This window comes from Alnus glutinosa, chromosome 8 (assembly GCF_958979055.1).
Source record: "Alnus glutinosa chromosome 8, dhAlnGlut1.1, whole genome shotgun sequence".
In the NCBI taxonomy this organism is placed as follows: domain Eukaryota; kingdom Viridiplantae; phylum Streptophyta; class Magnoliopsida; order Fagales; family Betulaceae; genus Alnus; species Alnus glutinosa.
In genome coordinates this window covers 28,211,487-28,225,341 of record NC_084893.1, presented here as the reverse complement: position 1 = coordinate 28,225,341, position 13,855 = coordinate 28,211,487, and the positions used below count along the sequence as shown (strand labels likewise).

Genomic DNA, 13,855 nt, shown 5'->3' with positions numbered 1-13,855 from the left:
TGGAACTGAAAAAAATGGCAGTTCAAAAACATAGAAAAGCTCACGTTTCTATAAAAAAAAAAAAAAAAAAAAGGGAAAAAAAAAATCATCTAAAATCCAATATGAAAACAGAGATATGACAAAGTTCTTCCCTACTAAAAAGTCACATGAAATTCAGAAATTCTGCGAAATTCACCTTCACACCACAGATTCCATGTAAAACCAAGAACTGAACATTTCCCTAAAATCTAAATAAAGAGCATCTGAGTGTAAAAAATAAAATAAAATAAAAAATTATATCATCTATTACAAATTATCTTCTTTCTCTACTGTCTGGACTTTACTGGTGTTAGAAACATTAGAAATTTAGACAATAGACACTAAGTATGATGACTCACTGACATATAATAAAGAGGCATATATATAATTATACATATAAATACAAACAAGTATTTATAGGGACGGTATCCATCGGTCATCCAAAACTTTGATTAAAATTGTCATGAATGCGCTTTTTAGTTTTATATTGTATTTTCTTTTATATATATATATATATATATATAGGGACGGTATCCATCGGTCACCCAAAAATATGATAACATTGTCATGAATTCTTGACACACCTTTGAACCCTCTATACATTTTATTTATTTTTGTTTCAATTTTGTTAACTTTTCTTTCTCTACACATTTTTTTTTTTGGGGGGGGCTTCTAAGATCTATTTGAAAGTATAATTTTCAGTCGGGTATGTATGCCAAAGGGGTGTTTGGGTTGAAAATCTTCGGTTGTGATTTTGTTGATGATTTTGGGGGGGCAATTCCGGTTGTGATTTTTTTTGGGCATTTTCAGTTGGCCTTGGCTGAATTTGGGGATGATTCTTGTTTAGATTGATTAAGATCTTAGTATTAAGAAAGTTGATGGATTAATTTGGGCGTGATTCGTTGTTGTTTTCTTCAAAATGGTTATGAAAAATTTGTAGAAAGAGAGAGAAAGTAAAAGTGAAAGTGTGCCAACAGGATCCAAGAACACTAATTAGAAGGAAAAAAAAAAAAAAAAAATGATCCAAGAACATCGTACTTGTGCGTGCAAAATGGTAGAAATATGAGCTGTAGAATTTTCAGTTTTACTGCTTCCCTGCTGCTTTCATTTTGCCTCGGTTTGCACTTCAATCACCTATGTTGCTACCACCACTGACACTATCCGACCAGGCCAATCATTAAGAGTACTTGTAATGGTTTATATAGATCTCAATTTAGAATAGTTGATCAAAACTGATTTTATCTAGTTTAGCTAATTGATTTTAAAATGCACCATACATTCAATTATTTATTTTTAACTCTATATTTTTTCTTTATTCTTTTTTTATTTCTTTTTTCATTGTATTTTTTTACTGTCCTTTTTTTAAAAAAATAAAAATAAAAAAAATAGTCATATTTGTCAACGGTCATTTTGTTAAAACAGTCATTTTTCTAATGCAAATTTTTTACAGTCATTTTTTTCTGAAATGACCATTTTCTAAGTCATTTTTTAACAGTCATTTTGTTATATTTGTCATTTTTCTAACACAATAATTTTTAAACGATCATACCAATTCAAAGAAAAATATTATCTTTTTATTATTACTAGTGATTAAACAAATGAATAAGTGGCGTTAGTAGATAAACAATAGACGTAAAACAACTTGGAATATTCTCATTGTGCAAGTAAAATATCACAACTAGTTGAGATATTTTTTGGAACCTCATTGGCTGCATCATGTAGAATGTGGAGTGAAAAAAAAAAATAGATATGTAAATAGTGCAACTCAATACACTTTTATGGAATTAAGTAAAATATATTTTAAAGTTTGAATAGACAAGTCAATTGAGTATCTTTTTAGCACTTTGGTTATCTATTTTAGCCTAAAAGTGAAAATACATGAACCATTGAGAGTGCTCTAATCACCTTCGACTACATTCAATCTGCTAATGGAAAGTTCGAACTTGGTTTCTTTTCGACAGAAAACTCAACCAAGCATTATGTGGTTTGCACTTTGCCAATGTTATCTCTCTTTCTCTCATTTCTCTAAAAAAAAATCTCAGAAAAGACAAATCAAATCTTTTTCTTTCATTGAGTTACAATTTAAACAAAAAAGGCAAAGACTAAAAAAAATTAGCCAGAGATTTTTTTTATTTTTTTTTTTTTTTAAGTTTTCGAACTTCAAATTGAACCCAAACAAGTAAATAATAAAACATGATTTAAAAAAAAAAAAAAAAAAGTAAATAATAAAACAATTCAACATTTATACTTTTAACTGTGGAGTAATATGATTATTCAAATGGGTCGGGTTAGGTCAACCCAACACGACCCATTAAATAAAAGGATCAAACGAGTCGTGTCGTGTCAACCCATTATTTAAGTAGGTCCTGTTAAGATTAAAGAGTAATACTTTTAATTAAATGGATAGTGTAAGGGTTAACGGGTCACAGATTGGCCCAAACCCAACACATGAACCGTTTTACTTTTGCCGGTCCCAACCAAACGTAATAGAAAGGACCTTAGACTTACATAACATTTTAAAGGACTTGACAACGACAATACTAAAATAGAAAGACAAACTTTGACTCCAATTATTATTAGAACTTGACTAGGACTATGACTTTTCTACCGGCCATGATAACTTCTTAGAAACTTCGTTGGATCATAGAGTCCTTCTTTAAATCTTCCTCCACATCTGTAACTTCAATTGTCAAATATTTAGGATTAGGTTGTGGTGGCCTTGTAGACCTATGTGACTATGTGGCATTGGTGTGCCATTAGAAACTCGGCTGCAACTTCAGAAATTCGCCTTATATTGATTTTTTAAAATTGGATTTTTTTTTTTTTTTTTTTTTGGGGGGGGAGGGGGGGGGGGGGGGGATTTATCCATAGGTTTTCATGTGATTTCAATTTAATCTATAAGTTTTAAATTTTAGCAATTAGATTTTTAAGCTTTTTTTTTATTATTTCAAATAAGTCTCTTCGTAAACTTATTGTCCAATTAATTAATAGTATGTCATCAGATCAATCAAGTAAGGTCGCGTAGCTCTCATTTTATGTATCATCTGCCAATTGTACATGCCACGTGACACTGTTATGCAGTAATTTTTACATTTGTGTTTTTTTTATTACTAATAAAAAATTCATTCTTGTTTACACGTCTAACTCAATTTGTTAGTAATTTATTTTATTTTTTATTTCAAGTTTAGGAGTATTTTCTGTTTGAGTTATTTATTAATATTTTTATTTAGGTTATGATTAAGTATTTTGGAATTTAAAAAATTACAAAATTATAAACTACATTTTTATCTCATAATTATTTTTATCTCAATTTTAACCAATTCAATGATTGATTGAAACTGCCACATCACCATTATTAGATAATTATGGGATAAAAATATAGTATATAGAATTATTAAAAAAAAGTAATGATATTCAATACACTAAGATAATGTATCAGTAAAAATTAACTATTAATTTTTATTTTTACAAGTGTTTATCTGAAGGCTAATTTTTACTATTATATTATCAGGTTATATGACAACCATTTAAAAATTTACTAAATAACGTTGCATTATTAAAAAATGGTGAATTCATTTTTTATTCCAGTGGAACTTGAGGTTCAAGCGACAACCTTTCATATTCTGATTCGATGATAAATATTACCATGTGTTCTAGAAGGTTTTTTCTTTTTTTTTTTCATAAGAAAAAAAAAATCTAAGAATTTGTTCTAGAAGGTGTAAAGTGAGAACAATCAATTTATGTATTTAATTTAATAGATCATTGAGAGGGAGAGAGAGAGAGAGACTGAAAGCTGTGCGTGACAGCGTGGTCTTTAAGATATTTCAGTTTGAAACTTTCGGACCCATCCACTTGAATACCACGGAAAATACTAGTTTAACGGTAACGATCCAAGAAAAGACTGATGCATGAAAATGTAAACGTAAATCTGATGCATAATGAAAAGCTCCTCCAACAGTCTGGAGAGCGTAGACAACACGGGCTTTACATTTTGTCCCTTTAACGTGTGGAAAATCAAACGAGAAAGTGATAAGGCTAACATTTTTCATAGGAAAGCTCATGAGAAATTGCAGCCTGGTCGAACTCTGTATATACACCCAAAAAGAACACCATACTTGTGCAAATTGAGCAGTCTGTACGTGCTGCCTGATACAAATATGAGCACTAGAATTTCCCTGCTGTTTTTGTTCAGCCTTGGTTTGCAGTTCACCAATGCTACCGTCACTGTTACTATCCGACCAGGACAATCACTGGACTCCATTCAGTCTGCCAACGGAATGTACAAACTTTGTTTATTTTCTGAGGGAAACTCAACAAAGTATCACGTGGGAATACGGTGCTCTTATGTTCTGACCGCAACGTAATTTGGGTTGCAAACAGGGACCACCCATTCCCAAACTCCTCTGCCGTTCTTACCTTAAACGCGGATGGGAATCTTGCAATATCCGATGGCACATTGTTGCAGTACCCTCTGACTAACGTCTCTTCAGGTGGCAACGATACCTACGCCAGGCTATTAGATACAGGTAATCTTATACTCAACAACACGGCCTCAGGTACTGTTTTGTGGCAAAGCTTTGACTATCCTACGGATACTCTTTTGCCCGGAATGAAGATTAAAGATGATAAGACAGGATGGTCATTAACATCATGGAAAAGCAATGAAGACCCTTCTCCTGGTCTCTTCTCTCTTCATCTGGGTTCTCGGAAAGAACTAGTCTTAATGATGGGGTCTGAACTGTACTGTACTACTCCATTGATGCAGGAGAAAATCAGACACAAGATTTGAAGATTTGAAGATTATTTCTTGAATTCCCTAATATGGTAATTCTTTGGCGTCAATTGGTATCAGAGCTTCAGCACTTTCCTGAAACGAATTCTTCATCAGTTTTGGTGGTCGTGGTCGTGGTGGTCATCGTGGGCAGGTTCCGAATGAGGAAGCTTCGCACCGTGAACGTAACGTTCAGGATGTGATGATTGAGGATTTGCAGAGACAAGTTGCAGAGTTAGCCCAACGCCTTGCGGTGCAAGAATTCGGCAATCGTGAGATGGAGAACTCCGATTCCGATTCCACATTCGACAACCCGTATCACAATCTAGCTCCATACCAGGAACAGTGTGGTTGGGATGAAGAAGAATTTGTTGATGAAGAGTTCTAAGAAGACGAGTTCGTTGATGAAGAGTTCATGCATGGAGATGTTCATAATGATGTTGAACATGAAGATGTTGAAGATCCTTCACAAGGATTCTTGGATTGGGATGCTCCACCAATTTATGATATTGATATCAATGATGAAGATCTTGTGGAAGATTCTTTATCGTTCGATTAAGAGAAAAAAATCTGTAGTAGATTTAGATTGGGTCTCTCCAACAATTTATGATGACATTTATCCTTACGAAAATGATTTATTAAATGAGATAAGTTTTTTGGTTGATGCAATAAATTTTATTGAAGAAAATAATTATTACCATGTGATTGATGAAAGTCCACATAACGAGGGATTTCAGTTGAGTAATGAGGAAATTAGTTATGTTGATTTCATTGGGATTGAAAGATTTCTATCAAATTCACCTAGTAATAAGTTGGATGTTGGTTTCGGCGTGTTAGCTGACAATTTTAATTTTTGTGGTCAAGAAAGAATTAATAATTCTTTGAAGACTTTTATGGAGCGTGAATTGGAGAAAATAAATGAAAGACGTGAGAAGATTGATTTATTTCAATTTAGTGTGAGGCTAGTCGTTGTGATGGGTTGCAACTTCTTTATCTTCTGTTTTCAAGTTACTTTGGTATTGAGAAATACGGGATGGAATGAATTGATCGGTCATCCAAAAGATCGAGGTAAAGAAGATTCGAATTCGAGGACGAATTCTTTCCAACCCGATGAGATTAATGCAGGAGAAAATCAGACACAAGATTTGAAGATTTGAAGATTATTTCTTGAATAAGATCAGCCCGAGAATGGAAACAATCGTACAAAATATTTGAAGAATATTTTTAATTTTATATTTTTTTTTCCATTTATGGCAACTTTTCATTTATTATTTAGGAGGTGATTCTGAGCCCGATTTTGGCCAGATTTTTGGCAGCCTACTTATTTTATTTTATTATGTATTTCATTTTATTAGGATTATTAAGGTTCTGCTATTTTTGGTAAAATCCTACTAGAGGTTGAATTTTCAGCTATATTAGCCCGGCTTGTGGGTGTTTTTTAGCAATTGTTGATTATTGATAATTTTATCGAATTCAGAGTTTGTCTCTGTTTTTGAGGTAATTTTCTTGTTTTCTTCCTTGTAAATTATTTGTTGATTAGCCTGCAGAATAAACGCTATTCTGTTTGGCATCAATTGGTATCAGAGTTTCAGCACTTTCCTGAGACGAGTTCTTTATCAGTTTCGATGGCTGGTGGTCGTGGTCGTCGTGGGCAGGTTCCGAATGAGGAAGCTCCGCACCATGATCGTAACGTTCAGGATGTGATGATTGAGAATTTGCAAAGGCAAGTTGCAGAGTTAGCCCAGCGCCTAGTGGCGTAGAAAGTTAGCAATCGTGAGATGCATAACTCCGATTCTGATTCCACTTTCGACAGCCAATATCACAATCTTACTCCATACCGGGAACAGGGTGGTCGGGATGAAGAATTTGTTGATCAAGAGTTTCAAGAAAACGAGTTCGTTGATGAGAAGTTCATACATGGAGATGTTCATGATGATGTTGAACATGAAGATGTTGAAGATCCTTCACAAGGATTCGTGGATTGGGATTCTCCACCAATTTATGATATTGATATCATGGATGAAGATCTTATGGGAGATTCTTTATCGTATGATCAAGAGAAAAAATCTGTAGTAGATTTAGATTGAGTCTCTCCAATAATTTATGACAACATATATCCTGACGAAGATGATTTATTGAATGATGTAAGTTTTCTAGTTGATAAAATAAAATTTATTGTAGAAAATAATGACTACCATGTGTTTGATGAAAGTCCACATAATGAGGGATTTCAGTTGAGTAATGAGGAAATTAGCTATGTTGATCTCATTGGAATTGAAAGATTTCTATCAAATTCACCTAGTAATAAGTTGGATGTTGGTTTTGGCGTGTTAGCTGACAATTTTAATTTTCGTGGTCAAGAAATAATTGATAATTCTTTGAAGACTTTTATGGAGCGTGAATTGGAGAAAATAAATGAAAGACGTGAGAAGATTGGTTTATTTCAATTTAGTGTGAAGCTAGTCGTTGTGATGGGTTGTAACTTATTTATCTTCTGGTTTCAAGTTACTTTGGTATTGAAAAATACGGGATGGAATGAATTGATCGGCCATCCAAAAGATCGAGGTAAAGAAGATTCAAATTCGAGAACGAATTCTTTCCAATCCGGTGAGACTGATGCAGGAGGAAGTCAAATACAACTATAGAATTAATTGGTCTATGATGTGGCGATAAGATTCATTTAGCCTAGGCAAGAAAGGAAATGGTCAACTACTCAAGAAGGAAAGAAAAGACCTTTGGCAATTGTGATTTAAAAGATATTTTCTACCGAGTTGTCAACATCCATCGAGAGAAAGACCAAGAAGGAAAGAAGAGACTATCGACAAATCTCTTGATTTATCTTTTAAAGAATTTCTATTTTTATATTTACGTTGTCGTCAAGTAATATTATAGTTATTATATTTTCCCTAATATGGTAATTCTTTGGTACCAAGTATTTCCATAATATACTTATTTGTATTTATTTCAAGTCTTAGGAGATTTATTAGGCTTTTTGGGATTTTGCTATTTTTGGTAATTTTTCAGCTATATTAGCCCGACTTGTGGGCGTTTTTCAGTAGTTGTTAATTATTGATAATTTTATCGAATTCAGAGTTTCTCTCTGTTTTTGGGGTGATTCTCTTGTTTTCTTCCTTGCAAACTACTTGTTGATTAACCTATAGAATAATCGCTATTCTGTTCCGACGTCATCCATTCATTGGTCAGCTAGCTGATATGTTCGAAATTGATGGGGACTACATTTCTTACATTACTAGTAATAATTATCCTTCTGAATTTAGAAGAGTGTCGTTGAGTGTAAATGGGGAGCTTCGACTGCAGACAATATTGTCAAACAATTTCCAATCTTCAAGTTTGTCAGAATCATTAAGGTGTGGGGCTTCTGGTTTCTGCAGTGAATTCAGCATATGCAGTGAGACAGCCACTAAGCCATGCGACTGTTTGCCAGCATTCAAACCCAATACTACTCAAGGATGTAAGAGAAAAACAGATTTGCCGTGCACCGATGATGTTCAGAAACCTGGGTTTCATCCCATGTATACAATTTTTTTGCCCAGTAATCCTCAGCCGTTGCAGTATGTTGGCAACACTTCAGAGTGTGAATCAGCTTGCTTGATAAACTGCAATTGTACCGGTTATATGATCAAGAGCATCGCTGCCTGGTATGGGAAGGTCCTCTGTTAAATATGAAACAATTCTCAGCTAGAAGATAATACATATAAACAAGACTTCTATCTGACGCTTACTCGCGCGGACTTGATTCTCAAAGGTTTTTATTAGTTATTTTGATAACTATTATTGTTGTTCCGCTGTTTTCTTCCTCTAATTAAAAAGTTATGTGACTGGAATATTTTTGAAGAGTTACCTCTAGGCATTGCCAATCTGTATATTATTTATTTATCTGATTTCCTTTTGCAGACACAAACTCATCGAATGCAACTGTAACAAATACAGGATTTAAGAATTTAAGGATATATGGAAAATTATCATTCCGTTTGACGACTGCATCTATCGCAGTGGTTGTTACATTGGGGCTTTGTGTTTATTATGTGAGGAGAAAGCTGAGAAGGAAGGGTGAGTAAAGCATAGTTCACTACGTTATTTTAGCAATCTAAATTTATATCCGTAAACATGTGTTGTTCATCATTCCGAGGAGGATTTGTTACTGTTAGAATTGGGCATGACCCTAAAGGCTAATAATTTGGAGCATGGAGAAGTCCAAATGCCCTTATTCAGTTTTGCAAGTGTTTCTGCTGTAACTGATAATTTCTCATCTGCAAATAAGCTTGGAGAGGGTGGTTTTGGACCTGTTTACAAGGTATGGTTCAATGTCCCTAAATGCAACGCTTTGGAAATAGAATGCAAGTTAGCAAGCACAAAAGGGCACTTCCCACTTTTGTTTATGTGTATATGCTATGAAGCCACTCAGTATACCAATTCAGATAAAGTTTTATTGTGATAAAATTTTGCTTGGTATGTGTTAGTCTTATATGTAATTGGATACTTAATATAAGTTTGTCAATCAGTCAATAGTTAATGTTGACTATACACTTATGTGTGAGTATAAAAAGATTGAGACCTGCTTTCAAAAGATATCACAAGTTTGAGTGGTTAATGTAGCATAATTGTGTCCAAATAGATATGATTAAGCTTTTAGGTTGAGTGATGTCACAATATGATGCATTATGATCTCACTAAATACTCCTAAAGTGTCAATGCATTGATTTTTCTATGTCTAAATCCAAAATGTTGGTCTCTAATCTTGACTCAAGGACCAAAGGTTCTACAACAACAAAAATGTTTGCATTTGATTCTTGTTTCTTAAAATAGGTTGCTTGTTTTAGAGTTAAAAGGTTTAGCCTTTATCATTGGCAATGGATTTCTTATTAATTAAGCTTACTATTTTATTTTATTTTCCTGTATTTTTCACAACATAAAATTTTAGAGAATCTTACTCAAAGGGGACGGGGTAGCTGTAAAAAGGCTTTCAAAAAGATCTAGGCAAGGTTGGGAGGAGCTAAAAAATGAAGCAATGCTCATAGCCAAGCTCCAACACAAGAATCTTGTTAGACTTTTGGGTTGTTGCATTGAACGAGATGAAAAGATACTAGTTTATGAGTATATATATGCCCAATAAAAGCTTGGATCTCTTCCTTTTTGGTTTGTAATATCTCACATTTTGATATATATATATATATATATATATATATATATATATATATATATATATATATATATATATATATATATATATATATATGGAATTCTTCTCTTTGTTATGTTTGATTTTTATAGTCCTATGCATGTGACTTGCTAATCGTCATTCTACTCATAAATGTAAAGCAGATGATGAGAAGTGTAAGATATTAGGTTGGAGGACTCGTGTTGGAGTCATTGAAGGAATTGCTCAAAGACTTCTTTATCTTCATCAATATTCCAAATTAAGGATTATTCATAGGGACTTGAAGCCTAGCAATATCTTGTTGGACATTGATATGAATCCCAAAATATCAGATTTTGGAATGGCAAGAATATTTGGAGGAAATGAGTCACAAGCAAATACAAATAGGATTGTCGGCACTTTGTAAGTAATATAAAGGGAACTTCTGAATTATAACAATCAACATAAAACATGCAATTACTAATATTTTAAACTTGTTGATGTGCACAGTGGTTATATGTCCCCTAAATATGCTTTGGAAGGCCTCTTTTCAATCAAAAATCCGATGTCTTTAGTTTTGGCGTCTTATTGTTAGAGATTGTGAGTGGCAGGAAGAATACTGGTTTTTATCAAACTGACTGTTTCCATCTTATTGGATATGTGAATATCTTTTTTGCATCTTTTGTTGTAGAAATTGAAAACACTTTGATTCATAGCTATGAGTAGTTGAGCAAATGTGTATTCATTGTAATTAAAACAAAATTAGTACTCTATTTTTGAAATTTTGGTAGACTAGGTAGAGTATAAACAACTACTGGTCTCAAAAGCATAAATTAATATAAAATTATGTATTTAATCATTAATCATCATTCTAACATCCTCCAATTTCCTTTTTTTTTTTCGGATTTTAAGGCATGGGAATTATGGACAAGTGATAGGGGATCATACTTGGTGGATCCACTACTTGATGATATATCCTCTATGCAAATGGTGTTGAGATATGTTAACATAGCTCTCCTATGTCTTCAAGAAAGTGCAGATGATAGACCTACCATGTCTGACATTGTCGCCATGCTTAATAATGAAAGTGGAGTTCTACCTTATCCCAAGGAACTTGCTTTCTTAAATATCAGAAGTATGTTGAAGGCAAACCCCAATTAATAGCAGCGTGATAGAAATCTATTCTGTGAGTAGTGCAACAGTTTCAATTATGGAAGGCCGGTAACATTTGCAAGTCTAGCCGTAAGTGTTCTTATTCCCCAAGTAAATTGTTAGAAAACATTCAATCTTTTTGCCTATGGTCTATAACATAATTAAATTGTGTATTGAATCTTTGAATCTTTTGCCGTATAATCTGGAATTATAGTTTTTGATATGTATCATAAAATGTTTATTGTACATCTTTTATGTCTTGACAAGCATGGACAAAACGAAGGGGCTAAAGGAAAAAAAAGAAGCCATTTTTTTTTTTTTTAAGTGGCTAATATGTAAAGTCACTTAAAATACGTCATGTCAACTTGTTGTAATAAATAGGCATGTGAAGCTTAGTATTACTCTATCAAAATAATTAAGGTTCTACCCCTCATTTATGGTTTGGTCTTCTGATGACAAATCTTCATTCTGTCCCCAGTGACAAGTCAATTTTGTGTTAAGAGTAACAACTCTGTTTTGATAAATGTATTGTGATTATTCTAGTACATTTGCAATGATATTCGAGAACTTTTTGTGAGTAGTTTGTAGAAAAAGTGTTGTGATATGAGACGAACTAAAGACTTCATATCCAAAAGGACTAATCACAATTAGGGTTCATTGCAATCACTTATATAGTCCAATTTGACCTGATACACATTTATCATGGGACTTCACACATACTAATACAATGTTTTCTTTGAAAGATGTTCCAATGCTTCTCTAGAGTGCACGTATCCACGGCAATTGATTGTTTTAGATTTTGATATTGTTTTATCTTCATTCTCAAGTTTTAACTTTATAGCAAAAAATACAAGATTAAAATGAGAAATGGAATGCCAAACAGAAGGGATTAAAAAAAAAAAAGGGTAAATACTGCGACAGAAAAAGCCTTTAGGCAATTCCTTCCTATTAGTTTAACGATTTCAAGTTTAAAAATTAGGTGGAATTTGTATTTTTCCTTAAGAAGCCCTTTAAGCATTTCCATCCTATTAGCATTTATTTTTTTTTGCACCTACAGTAATTCTATATTAATTTTTAGACATAAACGAAGTATCATTATAATATAAAATGAAACTGTAGGTGAAAAAAAATAAAATTGTTAAATTATATGGAAACAAAAAGGTATTTAACCCTAAAAAGTAATCTATATACTAATAGTATTGATGATTCTATTTCAAATGATCTTCTTTCTCTACTCTTTGGACTTTACTGGTGTTAGGTTTTTAACCCAAAAACTAACGTCTTTACCAAGAGGTTAACAGTGAGATCAAACCTTTTTTTTTTTCCGTCTATTTTCCACTTATTGGGGCTTTGATTTTGGGGTTCGGTGGCCATGGGTGATTGATAAAATGTGTGGGTTTTGATTTCGGTTCTACTAATTGTATTTTCTATTGAGAATTTATGTTGGGTTACTTTTCTTTGTGATTTAATTTTGGTTGTGATGGCTGATTAAGAAGAAGTTTGTGGGTTTTGTTGTGAATCAGTGATGAGGTTATTTTGGGTTTTTGGTTGGGGGTGATCCTATTTAATTGGTTTTAGTTTTGGAAGACCTATTTGGAAGTATAATTTTCGGTTGGGTATGTATGGCGAAAGGGTGTCTGAGTTGAGAGATTTTGGTTGTGATTTTATTGATGATTTTGGGAGGCCAATTCCGGTTGTGATTTTGTTTAGGCATTTTCAGTCGGCTTTGGCTGAATCTAGGGATGATTCTTGTTTAGATTGATTTTCTAAGTATTAAGAAAGTTAGATGGATTAATTTGGGTGTGGTTCGTTGTTGTTTTGCTTCAAAATGGTTATGAAGAATTTGCAGAAAGGGAGAGAAAGTAAAAGTGAAAGTGTGCGAACAAGATCCAAGCACACTTATTAAAAAAAAAAAAAAAAAAAAAAGGATCCAAGAACACCATACTTGCATGTGAAAAATGGTACAAATATGAGCCGTAGAATTTCCCCTCTTACTGCTTCCCTGTGGCTTTTATTCTGACTTGGTTTGCACTTCACCAATGTTGCTACCACCACTGACAGTACTATCCGACTAGGCCAATCACTAACCACCTTGGGCTACATGCAATCTCCTAATGGAAAGTTCGGACTTGGTTTCATTTCAACAGAAAACTCAACCAAGCATTACGCGATTATATTCTACACAGACAACACATTCTACATGAATAATATTCGTTTTGAAGATGTAGTTTGGGTTGCAAACAGGGAGCACCCATTCCCAAATCTCTTTGCTGCTCTTATCTTCGAGCCTGATGGGAATCTTGCAATATCCGATGGCAGATCATTGCACCTTCTGGCTAACACTTTCAAGTGGCAACAATACCTTTGCCAGGTTAACAGATACAGGTAATCTTCTACCGACAAACTCGGCCTCAGTTAGTTTGTGGCAAAGCTTTGACTATCCTATTGACACTCTTTTAGCCGGAATGAAGTTTAAAGATGATAAGACAGGATGGTCAATAAAACCATGGAAAAGTAATGAAGACCCTGCTTGTGACGACCCCGTTTTTTTTTTTTTTTTTTTTTTGTGGAAAACATACAAACGGATCTTCACTGTGGCACGACTGCATGTCGCTTAGCCAACATAGGGCACATGCCTCATAACATGCACCTTATAATCAGAGTTACAACTAATAGCGGAATATAATAATCAATGTGCAGCAAAACACATATTATAAGCAGAAATACATCTAATACATAATAGTTAATTACAATAA

The 13,855-nt window shown here is 33.4% G+C and overlaps 1 pseudogene; it reads left to right on the top strand.

Moving 5' to 3' along the window:
• The first annotated feature begins 5,204 nt into the window (after positions 1-5,204).
• Positions 5,205-11,172, top strand: LOC133876335 (G-type lectin S-receptor-like serine/threonine-protein kinase B120; annotated as a pseudogene).
• Positions 11,173-13,855: the final 2,683 nt, after the last annotated feature.